Source organism: Trachurus trachurus (genome assembly GCF_905171665.1).
Source record: "Trachurus trachurus genome assembly, chromosome: 20".
Classification (NCBI taxonomy): Eukaryota; Metazoa; Chordata; class Actinopteri; order Carangiformes; family Carangidae; genus Trachurus; species Trachurus trachurus.
In genome coordinates this window covers 10675763-10693839 of record NC_139911.1, presented here as the reverse complement: position 1 = coordinate 10693839, position 18077 = coordinate 10675763, and the positions used below count along the sequence as shown (strand labels likewise).

The following is an 18077-nucleotide window of genomic DNA, read 5'->3' as shown; positions in this document are numbered from 1 at the left end:
ATTAAAATACACAAAGGCACAGAAACAAGGTGCTGTCACTCTTTATTCTGCCTCTGCTCTCAAACACACATGAATACACACAGTCGTGTCTCCATGACTAAAGAGGACACTGACTCACACACATTTCCTGTAGACCTATCCAACTTTAATAATAGCTAATACCCCAAAAACAAAACAAGTCCTTAAAAAAATGATAAATATGTACAGTATGTCCTTAAATGTATTGATTTATTTTATGGGGCATTTTTGTGCCCAAAAGGGAGCTAAGTCCTCATAATGTCTCTGGAAAACAAGGTCCCCACAACATTAGTCATGCCTGAACACACATACGAGTCCCTGACTTCAGAGGACATAGATTTTCTGTAGATTTATCTAACTTTGACCTAAACTAGTCTACTACTTTAAACATAACCTAAACCAAACTTTATCCCAACCTCAAAACACAGTCTCCAGTAGCATATTCTAATATGTTTTGATTTATTTTATGGGGACTTACACGTAGGTCCCCACAACATAGTATAGGCTATGGTATAGTAATAGGACACACACACACACACACACACACATGAATTTAATTTTTATCATATGGCATTTTTGTTGTTCAGCCAACAGCTGACTGAACATTGGCCTTTTGTGTATTTTCTCAATCAAAAACGCGTTTGGCCGTGTGCTGCAGTCACAAAACACTTCATCCACAATTTTAGGCAGCTGCTCACGGATATGCATGACAGAGTTGAAGCCCCACTTTCACTGAGCATCCTCTCTGCCGAAGTGTCCTTGAAACTGAATCCTGACCATCTCTGTCACGGCTGGGAAGCACTTTCTGGAGATTTGCAGGTGAAAGGAGGGGGAAAATATTTTTATACTATTTTTTTAAGTTGTGTTTTTTATGCTGCTGAGATAATTACAGCACCATTACTGCACTGAGGTAAAATAGCTCAAACTGCCCAAATGTCTTCCTGTCCCACTTGTAGCTGCAGCGGTTATTGGACTGTAGTCCTCTCCTCCACCTGCAGCACAGCTGTGCGCCGCTGCCACGTCTATCCTCGCTGCTGTGGAGTGGACGCGCGAAGTGGGGGCGCACTCCTCAGCCATCAAAACCCTTCTGGTGAGATGCGCAGCTGTGTCTGAGAGCAGCACTGGACACACCACCCACCTCCCATCTCTCTTGGCTTTTGTTTGTGCACAAGCACTGGACTGTTTAGTTAAAGGAAAGTTTTGTGCGTGTTTTTTTTTCTCTCTCTCTCTCTCTTCCCCTCCTTGCCGTTGCTTTTTCGCACCCGCGTCCTCCTCCAAAGAGCGGAGGCATATTGTCTGTGGCGCAGCGCGACAGTGCGGTGTCCGATTACAACCAGTGCGCTGAGGAGCCACCGGCACAGAGCGCTCCTCTGTGGGCAGAAATAGCACACAGGGCTCCGGAGGGACGAGAGAGAGCGCAGAGGAATCTCTACAGAGAGAGAAGGAGTTTACCGAGGTCGTTTTTGTGGAGGAGACAGAGCAGAAGTGAGGATATTTCATCTTCAGCTCATCTTTATTTTTGTCTTTCCTCTTGCCACTCTTCTCACCGGGACAAGTCACGCTGCTTCGCTCCCTACTAGATGAACGGGGAGCTGGACACCTCACTTGGTAAGAAGAACCATATTTCTTTCTTATGCATTGTGCACCAGCTTTCGTTATATAGATTTGTCTTATAGGCTTGTGCAGCCATTCCGTTTCCAAGCGCAAGGCAGCATTTGTTTTCAGGAGGAAACAAAACACCTTTCCTGACTTCTCTTGCTCGTCTTTAACATCATTTCACACAGCCACATCACCTGCTCGAAGAGGTTTCACTGCATCTTGTTTAACGACAGCATGGCAGCATTTTTAGACAAACCATACACTGATCCACAAATCCAAAATTACACAACGTAAATAATCAGTTTCAGAAGTTTTGCATTTTGCTCTGCAATGCCTGGCCACTTGGTGGTGCTGGCAGAGTGCAGCCTCCACCAGCTCCATGTCTGAGAGCTCCCACCAAGTCTTTATGTTCAATAAATTCACAGCACTGTTTGGTTTTCTCTCTCCTCTTTCTATGATATTATGGGAATTGATTAGGGTCTGCTATCATAGGCAGCTGCCTCAGGAGCACATGTTTGATGCATTCAGTGCACATGTACCTATCAAGAGAAGCATAAAAATATTATATGGTCCAATATATTTTTCCTAATAGTCCAGGTGATGTCTGTGCGCCAGCAGCCTTGACAGATCAAAAACAAACTGGGAATATTTCCACAGATGTTTTTTTGGTCTCTTGTGGTGTTGTTTCGCCCTTTTTTATCATTTCCTTTGTACAGCAGAGCTGTGTCCTTAAATGTGGCTTTCGATGCATTATTTCTTTCTGTCTAACCCTTCATTTTTAACATTGCCTTTCTATTCGCTTTGGTGAAATTCTGTCTGTTTTTAATGAAATGCCACAGAGCTCATGCCCTTTATGAGACACATCGATTGTGTGCTGTATAATATTCAATTTTTTATATATTTGATTGCAGTATAGGACGATGTACCAAGCTTCTTTTATTCTCACCATACCTATTGAGGTTCTCAGACCTTGCAGCCATACAGACCTCAAACTCAAGTCTTCTCACACAAAGGCCGAGCCAGAGCTGAGTCCTTGAAAGTTTTTTATGTATAGTTTAGTTATTTGCATAAAAGCTCCACTTGAACTTTTCCTTACACTCAGCAAGTTTTGAATTAAACATATTGTAGCTTTTTTCACCAAAGTCCTGACATGCTCTCCACTCAAGTATTTGTCAATGAGCAGCTTCAGAGACAGAGTGGTAATAGCTTTACCTGTGCTGTTGCTGAAAACGTGACTGGTATTGTGTAGGATATAATTTATGTTGTTCAGGTCGCTCTGTGTTCATCTTTCATTCTACTCACTGATTAACTAAACATAACTTTTTAACTGTCACTCTTTCAGTGTTGAGTTTTTTAAGCCTAGGGCAAACATACAGACTCTTTTCCATTCTATTGGCATTCACTGTTGTTTTGATGGTGCTAGCTTCGGGGACTTTAAAACCGTTGTTGTGATAAACACAGTCAGCTCTCTGATATTATGGCCCCAGACGCATGAGGATGCTGTAGCGTGTCCGTCCTGTCACACTGCGCTCACCGGTGTCAAAAACTGCCCCTTATCCAGATGGTGGAATCATTTCAGATTCACAGTGGCCGGGGCCTTTATTAGACCTCGATGCTAAAATCCCCGAGGGGAAAAGAGATGAAAAAGAAATACTAAATGAGAGTGAGAGGGATGGTGTGAAAGTGCTGAATCAAGAAGAAATCATGTGACATGATGCCTTCTGGCAAACGATGCCAATTTAAATTGCAGCCGAAGCTCTAGAGAAACACTCCATGGAGAGAAAACAACATTAGAGGTGGAGTGGCTGTCTGGTTAATTGATTACTTGATCAACAGGAAATGAATCTGCAAATAGTTTAATTACTAATGAAGTCAGTTTTTATGCTAAAAACTCAGATTCTCCAGAGTTATTGTTATTATCATATCATATCGTAAAGAATACCAGGTTTAATTTAGTGGTTGTAGCTCCTCAGATGTTTGTAGGTGTTTTATAGTTGTATATTTATTGGATTTGGGCTGTTTGATGTATCAGATATACAAATACTGAATATGCCAGTTTGGGCTGTGAGCAGCTGTGATGTGTGTTTTTCACTGACACTTTGAACGTGTCAAAAATAATTCATTTATTGAGTGAATCACCAGCAGTTTAATCAATAATGGCCATAATTGATAGTTGCAGCCCCAAAGAACATGAGTGAGTCATTAAACAGATTAGGAGCAGATCCAGATGAGCCTGTGCTATGGAAAAAACCAGCGACACATTCCAGCGCTGAGTGAGGAAGAGCAGCGTATGATTAGTGTGATTGATATTTGCGCTGCGTTGGGAATTTGCCCGTGTGCTGACACCGAACAGCAGCACAAACACAGCAATTAGTCCCAGCCTGGAGAATTCCATGATGAAAATGACCTTAGTGGCCTCAGCGTGCTGTGTGGTCGCTATAGAAACCGATTGAATGACAAGCCCATTGTCGCCGACCTTTGTGATTCGGCATCTCCTCAGGGGTCGAGTCCTGTTGGGAGTGAAAGTGAAAGGCATTATCATGCATGTGTAAACTAAACAGCTATTACCCTCTGGCCCCTCGGTGCTCTTCAAGGCCCTTTGGTTACTTATTTATCTGACACCAGCAAGATGGGGCGACGGGATAGTTTGTCCGTGCACACACAGCCTCACAAAAGATCTGGCTTTATTGGCTGTGAATTGCTTGGAAGCCCTGATTTTACAAATTCTGCTCGGTGGATGATTTATTGCTCTTATGCAAGTAAACCCAGAGTCTCGAACAATAGCCGGAGTGGTTTGCTGTACTTCCCTGCCGTGCTTTGTCCTCTCACTACCACAGGCTATTTATACATCACAACCACTTTGCCATTATCTCCCTCGCTTGTTCTTCCTGCCACTTCTGATTTGAAGACTGTAGTAGCTTCAGAGAAGTAAGAAGATGCTGAGTCTCAACATTTGGGTTTGTTTTTATTGCGCTGCTGCTTCTTCATTTTTCTTTAAAGTTTTGTGGTTGTTTGTGCCAATTGCAGTGTATTCAGATACATTTCTGACCTATTCCTACATATCTGACATGTTGCCAGGGTGAAGGTAAACAGCTCGTTCTTTTCTCCTCCACCATTCTCGCTTATTTAGTGGGATGGTGTGACGTTGCTATGGCTACTTCAAGGTTTCCTGCAGGGGATTCAAGTGCCCGTCCATCAGAAAAGAGAAGGAAATGTGGGCAAAATAAAAGTTTATCATCCATGCCACTTCTGTTCTTTAAAGGCTAATGTGTCATAATGGTTGCCATAGGGATCGTGAGGAAACTGTCAAGTGGGAAGCACAATGCAAGCCCATCATCGCGTCTGTTGTGCGCCTTTGCAAACGTCTGCATGACGGCACGGCTGCAGCCGTCATGCAGATAAAGTGGAGTTGCATCTCTTTCCGTCAAGGTCAGCTAATGAATGACAAATGAAACATGCATTGTGCCATTACTCTTCAACACTTTGTCATTTAATTTACCATGGAGAATATTGTACTATAGCGATACACATATGGAGTATAGTGAGTTAAAGTGCACATGAAAAGAAAAGACTGATTAGTTAAAGGAGCTGAGGAAAGAAGTGGTTAAAAAAGCGCTTGTGTGGAAACACACATGCACACATCAAACACACATCAGTTGTCTTGTGGGACGGATCCTTGTAAAACAGGCAGAGGAAGCTGTGGTAATTTCACACTGCATGCTAAACAGCAGAAACAGCACAGGGGCAGGTGTAGGAAATAATTTGAGTTCACAGTGCGGTGGGGGGAAGCGCAGGCAAGCGATATGTGATCCTGGATGCACTATTATTTCTGCTGCATGGATCCAAGAATGAATGTCTGTGGTTTTTTGGAGTAAAACATCCAGTATCATGTCCACACGTCAGCGGGAATTAGCATGGCTAAACCAGCCTTCACTCGCTGCCACTGTTACACTACATCAGCTCTGTCCCTCTCTGCACTATACAACCTCAAACCCCACTCAAATAGCAGAGGAATCTGTCTTTTAACCACGATGCCAGCCCAGGAAGAAGAGAGACTCTATTTGGGTCACGATTAAATAATCCCCAAAGCCTCTTTTTCACTGGGGGATCAAGCCAAGAGGATGTTTGAAAGGTTAAACAGAGATGGATCCAAACTTCTGTGACAACAGGAGAAGCGATTATTGTAAACTTATTTAAGTTTGGAGTTTGTTGTACTTTTCTTCTTGCACTTGTGTTGGTATGAGGCTGCACGGTGTGAGCGAGCAACTGAGGAGGAGAGGGAGGAGGAGGAGGAGGGGGTGGAGGAGGAGGGGAGAAAGCAGCAGAGAGTGCGTGTCGAGGTGTAATGAGTCAGGGGAGAAGAGGTGAAAAGAGGATTTTAAAACCAGAGATCGAGGAAGAATGAGCGAAGAGGCTTTGCTGGTCTTTGTTTATCGACTGATTGAGTGCCACGCGGCCATTCGAAGGATGAAATGAGTCATGAGTTGTCACCACCACCACAACACACACAGAGACGTACACACTTTTTCACCTCTGGGCTGTCACCCCAGCTGTATTTCTCTGGAAGATGAATGAGTGTGAGGCATGAATGAGAGGATCATTTGATAGCGGCGCTCAGCTCGTATATTTCTCTTTTATAGGAGCTTCTTCTTTCAGGCAGCAGCTCGCACCTCTGAGGTGAGAGCAGAACTGGACTGCCTCCTGTGAGACTTTGACACTCTCCGCTATGTATAGTCACAGCTAAATTAGCAGCCTGCACCTATTATTAAAGCAGGTGCATGGGCATGTGCTTTGTGTGTGTGACATGATGTTGTGTTTTCCATATGTTTGTGGGGTGGAGATGTAGTTTAAGTCTCAAGGGTTGGATTTTTAAATTTTTTTTTGCTCCTCATGGGACGTGCATCACCGTGTCTTATCTTTACAGCGCAAATCATTATACGATAAGAAGCTCTTTTGATGTGATGTGTTTGGAACTATCTGAGCTTCATCTATCGCAGCACGGCAAACAACCAGAGAAGCTCTAATTTGATCAGTGAGAGGATATAAATACAGAAAATCCTTTAATCTTCAGCAAATGAAAACATTTAGCTTCACTTTGAAATCATTATGAAGGGGTAATCAGAGCAAAATCCTCGAAAAAAAAACATTCAAGTTGCAAGAGGATGCTTCCTTCTGCAGATGAATGAGAAAACGAAATTACAGAGTGCGCTATATTCTTTTTATCCAACCTTATATGAAAGTTTGCGATACCATCTAAAAGATAAAGCGGCCCACTACTTGTAGTTCAGCCATGCAGGAAAAATGGGAACGGAAGAGAGATACAGAGGGAGATTAGGGGGGAGATATAAAGAGAGAGAAAGGGAGATTGGACAGCGTAGATAGAGGTGAAAAGATAAGAACTTAAGTTTCCCAGACAAAGAGGGGAGGGGCCTGCTTTTTGAAAGGAAAACAAAAGGTAAGAGAGGGAAAAAAAAGGAGAGGAAGTATAAGGAGATAGAAGGGGGTGATACAAGAAGTGATGAGCAGACAGGCGGGCTGAACAGGTTTTGGAAGACACTTTCTCAGGAGGCAGCAGTCTAGTCGGTCTCCGGATGCAGCTGTCAGTGCAAGAGAAGGATGGAGAGAAAGACGGAGAGACAGGACAGGACGGGACAAGACAGAAAAGCAGGAACAGGGAGCGAGAAAAAAAAGAAAAGAAAGGAGGAGGTGGGAGATTCGACAGAGGAAGAAACAAAAGGAAGTACAGGCGATGGAGAAGACGTGTCCGTCACTTTTCAAACTCTCCTCACTCCTTCATTTGAAGTTTGACGTCCCGACTCAAATCTCTCCACACTCACACTGTGAAACTCAGACCTTGTTGCCACTAAAGTGCAAAAATGTCGACATGCTGCACCTGAGTTGTTTCAAACGCTGCCTTTCACTCAAAACAGTTATCGGTTATGAGCAGCGCTGAGTGATTTGGGGACTTGTTTGCCCTGGGTTTCGCCTCTCAGGCCACATATACAGGTGGAACTGTTGTACTCGAGCAATTTTAAAGTACTTGTACCTCACTGTATTTTTTTCAACACTCCACTTCTCCACATTTCAGAGGGAATTTAAAATCACTCCATTTGTACAACAGCTGTAGTTGTTAGTTCCCCACTAAATGAAGATTTCACATGAAAAAATCATAATACATAAAATGCATTATTAATGGAGACGACTTTTTTTTATGACAACTTTAAAGAAAATCTGTTTTTGGTTGTGACTCATTTGCACTTTGCATTGAGCTTTTTTCCCTCTAGACTTCTCATATGTTTTCATTTAAGGACTGAAGTCTGGAAAATAGTTTTAGTTTTATACAGTTTTTTTTTCTCTTTCCTGTCTGATAATGCTCTAATCAATCATGCTCTTTAACTCAAGATTAGAACAGAGGACTTTTATCTGCAGTATTGTCTTACTTTAAAGGGATATTTCTATCGATGTAGAGTTGCGTGAGGTCATCATATGTATTCAGTACGTTATCTGCAGTAGATTCTGTTAAGTGTTCTCCCTACTTGGAAAGCTGACCGGGAACACCAGGAGAGTGGCAGAGCTGTGTGCTGCTGTGCAGAAAAAAATGTCTGGTAGACACTTTTAAAAACTCACAAATATCCTTCTAAATATTTGCTTCACTTAGAATATTTACAGTGGTTTATCTTCCTGTGAAAACAGCACTTTCCTCATGCACTACTTTCTCAACTGCTGAACTAGTGTATCTAATCCTTACGCATCTATGGAGTTCACCTCACCACTCCGTTATTCATTCGGCTGACCTGCAGGAACTGGACATCAGTCAAAATGAGCAAAAGTTCAAAAGTGAACACACAGCATAAGCTATTAGAAAATATCCAGTGTCTATTGAATAAACCATACATTATTTAAATTGAGTTAAAGTGAAGCCGTTCACACCTGAGAAAGGAAAGGGAAAAACAAGTAGGAAAACACACACACCTCCAGCATTGTCTTCCAGAACCTTTCCTGTAAACACATACCCACTCCACACACACACACACACACACACACACACACACACACACACACACACACACACACACACACACACACACACACACACACACACACACACACACACACACACACACACACACACACACACACACACACACACACACTCTCCAGACATGAAACCCTCATGAGTCATGTCTTTTGCGCGGTCTGTGTGCAGTACGAATGGGAATGTGTAGTCTACCCCAGCAGCAGATACAATGCTGCCTCAGTTCTGGAGGTGAAACCACACAGAGGATGTGTGGTCTAATCTGAACCACCAGCAGTGAATAACAAACCACTTATTATTCCTTCTAAAGAACATTTCATTTTTCCTTGAATAAACCATCAGGAAGAATGAGCCCTCAGTCAGAGACTGGGCTGCCTGGCCGCCTGCCAGCGGCGAACACCTTGTTTTGGTGACTGCACATGAACAGTTGACTTGAAGAAGTGGTCACTTGGAATTGAAAACCACTGTACAAGAGCGGGAGTTGGGTTTCAAGGAATATTTTGTTATGGAACATTAAGTCTATTAAAAGTCTAGCCAGGTACTGGACTCGGGCGATAAGCATATCAGTTGCTGTAAAAGACAATGGAGTAATTCTAGAGGTATTACCAGGAGTGTCTCTTCTCTACAGTCTAGTGTTGGCTGGCTAATGCAGTCGTCTGATTATGCTGCTCATGAAACAAGAGAATGTTTCTATTCTCCTGCTGTGGCTCTATTGTGTTGCTGAACTCCTTTGGGAAGTGAGTTACGTTCAAGAGTTGTGCTGACTCGCGCTGCCTGTATACTTCTTCCCCGGTGCTGCCCTGTCGGGACTGAAGTGGATTGTTTAAAGATTCTCCAGGATGAGATGTGTGTTTTCCTCTCTCCTCCTCCTCCTCCTCGCTCCTTTGCGTAGAAAAGAAAAAAGACTCAAACAACAAATAAAAACCAAACCAAAGCAACTAAAAAAAAAAGAAAGAAATAAAAACACATATCCCAGTGTACACAAACTTTTTTAAAGTGGTAGGCTGTTCAAGAAGGCAACAGTGTAGAATGAGATTAGACAGAGACATGGAGAGAGGAAGTGGTGGCCAGATAGAAGATGAAACCGGCAAATAAATCCCCGAGCATAAACAAACCAAAACGAGTCGAAGCAGTAGCGACAACACGTGTACACGAAATATATGAAAGGGTTCCGCTCTTTATTTCTCACGTTCTTATAGGTGTGTGTGTCAAGCCCCTGGAGGTCAGCGGAGTGAAAGAAAGGCCTCCAGTTTCACTTTCTCCCAGGCGCCTCTGCTCCCGTCGGCTGACCTTAGCTCCACAAGACATGACCCCATCTCCGACCCCGAACCCCCCCGCCGCTCCCAGCGCTGCCCTTTTTAAATAGATGTACATGTAGCCGTGGGAGAAAGGTGCACAGGCGCATGAAAAGACACACGCTCTCCCTGTTGGCCGTGTCAGCAGGGGACTAAGAGAAGTAATTATCGTCTTCCTTAATGAGGATAAGCTGAGATCATCTCAGTCAAATCATTATAAATGGAGAATAGAATGGATTTTGTTGCAGGAAGCATGAGCAGTTGTTTTTGAGTTAAGCTGTTACAGATTTCTTTAGACGGGTGCAGTGAGGGAGGGAACTCCTACGCAGAGGATAAATTTCCTCTGGACTTGCCACAGCACAATACTTTGTTGCAGTGCTCTTGTTGTCATTAAAAATAGACCTCTGCCCTTCTGAAGCAAGGACCCTTTGGCATCCTGATCTATTTTGTGCTCCGTGCCGTTCCCCAAAGGCTCTATGGGTAGAAAAGTACTCCCTTCCCTGCTACAGTTAAGGGCAAAAGGGGACTCTTTTCCTGCAGGGTCCACGTCTTGTTATTGACTTTAGAAAAACACAACGAAAGGAGTTGTATCACACAATATGAAGAGGAAACTGTTGCCAGAGTCCGTCAAGCATCCGATACTCAGGAGATAACCGTGTGAGTCAAGGCTGTATACATTATGGGATGTAATTCCTTTCTCTCCCTCCCACTCTGCATTGAAAATCACAATATTAATAGATTACTTGATTCATCCCCTGTGGGAAATTAGCTTTTTTCTTCTCGCCCTCCTCCTGATGTGGAAGGTCATAGTGCAGCATTGGGATGCAGTAACTTATCCAAGGACACCGGTGGTGTTGTGTGTTCCTGGGATTGAAACAACAGCGGCTTCGGCTTCTCGGAGCTGCACCGGCCCTGAACGCCCCCACAGGCGGTGACCGGGCCCCTTAGCTCACAATGAGCCCCACTGTAACCTGTCATTGTCTTGAGCTGATTGCCACACACTGGCTCCCACTGCTGCACTGTCTGAGCCCCATATATCATAATTAACACTCTCTCATTCCAGACATACATCTCTTCATGTCTGGTTTTAAAAAGATGTGTGGGTTTCTTTCTCTTTTTTTCTTTTAAGTAATTGCATATGTGCACACATGCATGCTCTTAGTATGATTTCTCCCACTTCCATATGTCTCGGGTTTCATCAGCTGAAGCAATTACAGTAATTGGCAGGTTACACTCACATTTTCTCCATCTTTGATTCACCCTCCTGTGTGCACCTTTTTCGTGCAAATCGATGAACTCCTGTGTTGAAATTACACCTCTCAGTAGCTGTAAAAGACAGTTAGGTGTTGGCAAAATACCATGAGCAGAAAAGGCAAAAACACCCCTGACACAAATGCTCTGCATCCGCATTTAGTTGCAGAGCGTGATTACCGCGAAGGAGGTAAAGGATGTTAATTGCAGTGCACGGTTACGTGATTTACTGCTATTGTTGTAAAGCACTGGTAGCATAAAGCACCCTAAAGAAACAATTACACAGATAATACCGTTATTTCTGCCACAGCGGCGGGACTGTAATTTAGCCGCATGTCTGATTTAGCGTCTGGTCCCACACAGCCTGCCACTCAAAAAGACCTGTTTCCCTCTCTTTTTGTAACACATCCACACACTTCACAACCACTTCTATGCGCTCTTCACGGATCCCAGTGCAACTTGACGGGTTGATTAATGCAGCTCATCCAGCTGTTGCATTCTCGTGAGAATGGAAATCTTTGGCACATATTAGATACATGTTTCCAAAAGTGCATCGAGATGAATGTTCGCACAGGAAATGAATTTATAGATGGATATAAAGCAGTGGCTGCAAGATGCACAAAGTATAGAAGTGGACACCCACTTTGGTGCACTTTGGCGCACTGGGAGATAAAGAAGTAACAGAGTTGGAGTTAAACACACCTGGAGGCCACATGTGGATTTCACCAGCCGCCCCCACCAGCATCCTGGGCTGGAAAACTCCATCGTCATCAGTATAACTAAGGGTGGAGGGGATCATTAAGTCATTATTTATGTGCTCTCTGCTGTTTTATCACCTCCAGACGCAGTCTCACAATGCAGACACCCACACTCACAGCCCCAGAAGAATAACATAATTGTATGAGGCAGCCAGGGGGTCCCGTCTAATAGAAAAAGTGCAAACATTAACAGTCTGGCCCGGTTGTCGACGAGTCGCTGTTTTCTTTCCTCTCCTGTTAGGCTCGTTTACACCTTGTGTTGTTTATGTTTATTTACACACTGCTACCAGGATGAAACCACACGTCCAGATTTTCCTCCAGTTTGTGGGATGGCGGTAGCAAATGGGAAGTTTTCTTTTTTTACAGGCAATTTCCCCTTTACAATAACAGTAGATCGCTTGATAAGCCGGATAAAAACGCATCGCAAACAACACTTTAAGCTGCTTCTCGGCCAATTTCTGCCTCTTCCCTCGCAATATTTTCTAGCCTGTAAAAACAACAGGGTTGTTAAAGGTGTTTTTTTTGTGTGTGTGTGTGTGAGCTGGTTTATTTCAGGCTGCCTTTTCTGGTCAGGGAGGTTGAGCTTGAATCAATTTTCACCCATTCTGTCAGTATTTCATCTGTGATGGATGACTATAGTCGTATGATTGCAGTTTACATAAAACAAAACAAAGAAAAAACCACAGTGTGTCAGTGAAAACGGAGACAAATGGGGTATAGAGGTGGTCTAGGAAACTAAAAGACATGGCAAATTGGAGTAAAATTGGATGTTAAACAGATCTGCACTGTGTTGCACCTGGAGCTGTGGCTCCTGTGAAAGGCCATGGAGAGTCAGCTCTCTGGACACCACAGTCCCAGATAGTCTGAATACCACTGTTTCCCCCCGGTGTTTCCTTTCCCTTTAGTTTAAAAAGAGGGGAATTGTTGCTTTTCCAGCTGTGTCTGACCACCCTCACCCTGCCGCCTGTTGCCCTGTTGTTTTCATGTCCCGATTCAATTACCTCTGTGAGGCTGCTCCCCCGACACATGACATAGTGGACTGCAGAGATGTGAGGAATTGTAGTTTTATGGCATGTGGTGTGTGTTATTTAATCCCGCTCTCCATAGCAAAGCCACGCTCTCCAACCTTTCTCTCCTCTCCCTGAAGTGCCTCTAAACTCCTCATTCCTCTTCTTTCTTTCCATCTAAACTCATCTTCTGTTAATCCTCTCCTCTCCCCCCCGCACTCACGGCTCCTTTTGTTCCTGACTAACCTCTTTAACACCACTCTCCAACCCTCCGCTATCCATGCCCCGTACCCTAATTTCATCTCATCCAACCTCTACTCCTCATCCTGTCCTGCATCTCCCTCATCTTTTGTTCCTCTATTCCTCTCATTGTCACCGACCTCTCTTCAGTAATCTGCCTCAAGTGACCCCAAACGACTTTCTCGCCTCCTCTCCCTCTCCAGTCCTTTTTTCTCCTCTCTTTACGTTTTGAAGAGCAGGTCAGTGTGAGACTGAAAGCCATTACTTCTCCATGTCTCAGGCTTCCCACACACAGACGAGCAGCCGTGGAGGCCTCCAGGAATTCATGGCCAGACACAGAGAAACATTCAGTCATATGCACACTCATATGTCCACATACGCACATTTTCACACACACCCTGCACTTGGACAAAAATAATCCACACGGCAAATATATAATATATGCAGGCAAACAGGCTGGAGCATAAATCTCAGTGTCGTTACAGGGCATTTGCCACGCACATACATACTTAAATTTGCTCTGACTTTGTCCACCGACTGACTGCGTGCATTTGAACAATACAAATCAGTATAAGCATGTGATAATCTGCTTTTTGGGTTCTATGAAGGTGAAGAAGAGCTTTGCAATGGAACAAAGGCACAAATCATAAATATTCCCAGCTTGTTCTGTCTGCAAGCACAAAGAATAATATGATTTAGACTTTCTTCCTCCTACTGGGGAAATGGTAGAGAATACAACATATAGTGCAGATAATCAGAAGTACAGTAAGAAGTGCTACATTTCTGCTTATCTCATAATACTATAATTAAATATGTCGCTGTTGAAGATGAACATATTACAGTGAAATAATGTTGTCAAGTCCATGTGATCACAGCATCCTTCACAGAGACCTCTTGAGATCTCAAGTAGGGTGGTTAAGAGGGTTACAAGGGTGTTATGGGTAATTGTTGGTGGCAGAAGAGCTGATGCATACAGTACACCTCCCAAACTGTTGCCCATCTTGTCATTGGTCATATTTACACTGAATTCCATGTCTCTATGTGCAGAATCTGATGTTTTATACATTCATATGTCAGTCACACAACATTACTTGGCCACTTGTGCTACAAACGATTATTTTCATTACTAATTAATGTGCATCTAATTGTTTTGTTTTAAGTGCCCATTATGAATTCCTGGAGCCCGAGGCCACTTTACTATTTGACAAAGCAAAGCAAAAAGACATCACATCACATCTGAGGAAGTGAAATTTGTATGGCACCGATAAATGACTTAATAAATGATCAATTATTAAAGCAACAGCTGATCATTTTCTTTGTGACTTGAACAGCTGATTAATCAACTCAATTAATCAAATAATTTAGGATCTACAAAACATACACGCAGTCTTAAAAGCAAGAGGGGAAAAACCCCAACATGCCCACACTCAGAGGAAGAGACGTATACGAAAACCTCTGTGAGCTATACTTGTACATGTTGGAAATATAACACAAAAATAAGTATATGGAGGCGTAGATGTAAACTCGCACTCGTCGTGGAACATGCAAGTAAACATAAACTGATACAAGTGGGTCAGGTACACTCACTGACAAAGAGGCGCTGCAGCAGTAATAGATACATTTGGGTCAGGTAGGCAGCTGTGCACACAGACACATGCTGTAAGATAGTGAAGAAACCATGCACACACACACACACACACACACACAAAAAGCAGAAAAACACATAGACAGACAGGAACATCTGTTTTTTGGCCTACAATCAAGCCCAGATGGACCTCAGGGCTTGTGCGTCAACGACAGTGGAGACCACACATTAAATGCTCCCTGTATTCTTGCGACTCAACTCCTGGGGATTTAGAGCTCCGAGGGAGTATTAATCAGAACCACAACCTGTAGTTGTTATCATAATGACACAGGAAGGTTTTTTTTTTTCCAAATTAATAAGTGCCATCATTTCTGGGAAAATTTAGGTCAGTCGACCAAAATCCAAAGCATTTGTCGCCTTGTGTGGCTCCTTGGTGCTGTAATGTGTGTACGCTGCATGAATATGCATGATGAGGGCAAGTTAACTTTTTTTTTTTTTTTTACCCCAGAAGCAATATGACACAGAACCTAAACATAGAAAGTGAATTAATATACAGTATTAGAGTTAAAAGTGATGATATTCAGCTTTGATGTTGGGCCATCAAAGGCGTCATGAAACGGCGCGGTTCAGAGGGCCAGCGTCGCACTGAACTGTATATTTAGCTGTGAGCCCAAATTAGACTTGTCACAGCTATAGACACATGCCACGCCGGCTCGTGTGTGTCTTCATCTGTTGGGTGGGAAGTTGATGTAGCTGTTGCTGGAGATTAGATGGTATTGTTTTTCTCTTTTGCTTCCGGGTGGCACTTTTGGAAGGGTTATGGCAGCATGTATGTGTTGAGAAGAAAGAAAGAATGAAAGAAGCAGAGGATGTGTAATGAAAGACAAAGATTGCCGGTGTGTGTGGTTTGTTCTTATGGTGTGTTTGTATAAGCTTGACCTTGTGCGAGTCAATTCAGCGAAAGAAAGGGCACAAAGCACCAGGCCCATACCTGCCTAATCAAGTTAGTAGAGCGGCCTGAAGCTATGAAGGGCTGAGAGTTAATACTGGCTCAAATAGAGAAAGCAGCTCCTCAATTTTATCCCGGAAACCTTGGAGTTTCCCCCACAAAACTCATTAAACACCAACATGAAGCCTGGAGCCGCTCACACACACACACACATACACACACCTGCTCGTGTATTCTCTACCTGCTGACACATGCATTTTTACAACAATTATAGACCATCCACTTTTCCTCCTCCTTCTCCCAAAATGAGGGGATGAGTTTTTGATAATTCTATCTTTTCTACTTTTCCCCAGACGAAAAAATGTTAAAGATACACTACATTGGTCTGTTTGATATGTGATTTGTCCTGACAGATAGTGCTTGTGATCACTTAAACTCAGACATCTTTTTTTTTGCTTTTGTGCTCACAGGCAGACAGGCAGCATGTGTACTCTCAACTCTTTGTAGCCTCTAATTCCTGTCGCTCTCTCATTTTTTTTTTTTTTGGGAGGGAGGGAAGTGATGACACATTATCAAAGTGATTTCTGTTTGTTACATGGCTCATTTGGGTCAATTAGGGGGAATTTTGTTTTGCTTTGGCAGTGTTTTGGGGGCACAGTGGCACCGAACCCCATAGTCTGCAATTAGCTGTCTGACTGTGACGTCGTCAAATATTCACAAATGTTTGTCATGAACCGTCTTAAAAGGCTGCGATGTTGCCACAAGGCAGTTATGACATGATCTGAAAAGAGTATTGTTGTTTTGAAGACTGAGTCTGAGTCTGTGTGTGTGTGTGTGCGCGCCTGTGCATGTGGATGCATGTGTGCAAGCTATTATCAATTGTCTAGAGACGCTTCATAATATCAACCTCTAATAAATAGTAATTTTTAATTTCCATGTTTTGAATGTCCTCCCAAGTTGGCTGTATGTGGTGACATTTATTTTGAATTTCGCTTAAGTAACATTCATTATCATAAATTACTAAAACAGTTGGTGATACCACAAGCTGTAATATTTGCCTTCAAAGTGAATTACCTGTTTGGTATTAGAGAGCAGTTTTGACAAACAGGGGGTCAATTTCCTAGTGGTACAACACAATGTGACTGTTATTTCTTTTAAAAAATTCAGAAGTTGTTTTTGTCTATAAAATGTCAGAAAATAGTGTTTTTTTGTTTCTTATTAAGCACTAGGTGACAGCTTCCAAATGTTTGTTTTGTCTGAATAACACTCACAGATTCAAAGATATTCAGTTTACTTCAACATGAGTCAAGGAAAAAAGTTGAAAAATAAAGCGATGACTGAAAAGATGAATTTATTATTCTACGAAGTAAATACACGACAACTTGTCCTTCAGCTTTATGCTGTTTATGCTGCAGGATGACTGGTGCTGTGCAGACACATGGCATGGATCCTCCAAACAGCGCTGAGCCAATACTTGCTCTTCACATCTGGCAGAATGTGTGAAAACGTATTAAGTATTCATCTTAATTACATGCTTCATCTGACCAGGTCACCTGTGCATGTATTATTTCTTCGTCTTCCTCGCGATCCAAAGCCAACCTGCTGAATTAATGGTGCACAGCTCCTCCGTTGTGTTTCTGGCCATGCTAGGAATCCTAACATCAGTCTGTCAGGTGGTTGCTCCCAATACTTGATGGTCCAGACTGGAAAATCTCAACAAATAGTTGAAGGTTTACCATGAAATTTAGTGCAGATGTCCATGGCGCCCAAAGGGTGAATTGTCTCCATTTTATTGTTCCCCTGACATTTCCTGTAGCACCACCTACAAGTCAAAGTTTCCACTTATATTTACTTTTAAAATGCCTTTCTGACATATTCTAGTCTTCGATAAACCATACAAAATGAATCTTTTGTTATATAGGCTCCTGAAAATTGTATTTCCAGCACTTCCCAATTTCACAGTAAAGGTTTACAATTTCCTTCAGGTTAAAACGCTTCTTTTTTTAATGCACATCTCAGAAATGTTGATGTTTCAAAACTTTATTTAATGTCATTTCTAGCTGATACTGCATGTTAATTAGGGTCACTCAGACGTCCAGTTGCTGAATCCCTCCTTTGTATATGTCTCTGTGTGTCTTTACTTGTCGCTGTCAGGTCTGTACCATCCCAACTTTACTTTCCTCTGTCCATCTAATGTGGCAGGTTAATGATTTAGCAGCGCACCAGCCGAGTGAATTAAATGTGCAGTTCACGCTTTTCTGTCTGAACTTTCCTGCTTTTGAAGGAGGGCACAGTGTCACTGATCAGAGAGAGAGACAGTGTGGAGACATTACAGTGAG

The 18077-nt window shown here is 42.9% G+C and overlaps 1 protein-coding gene across 2 annotated transcripts in view; it reads left to right on the top strand.

Moving 5' to 3' along the window:
• The first annotated feature begins 1366 nt into the window (after positions 1–1366).
• sema5a (sema domain, seven thrombospondin repeats (type 1 and type 1-like), transmembrane domain (TM) and short cytoplasmic domain, (semaphorin) 5A) overlaps positions 1367–18077 on the top strand; it is a 120265-nt gene continuing 103554 nt past the window's right edge. For both annotated transcript variants that reach the window (XM_083995338.1, XM_083995337.1), the window contains exon 1: positions 1367–1626. The gene's annotated coding sequence lies outside the window, so the exon portion shown is untranslated. The remainder of the gene's footprint in view (positions 1627–18077) is intronic.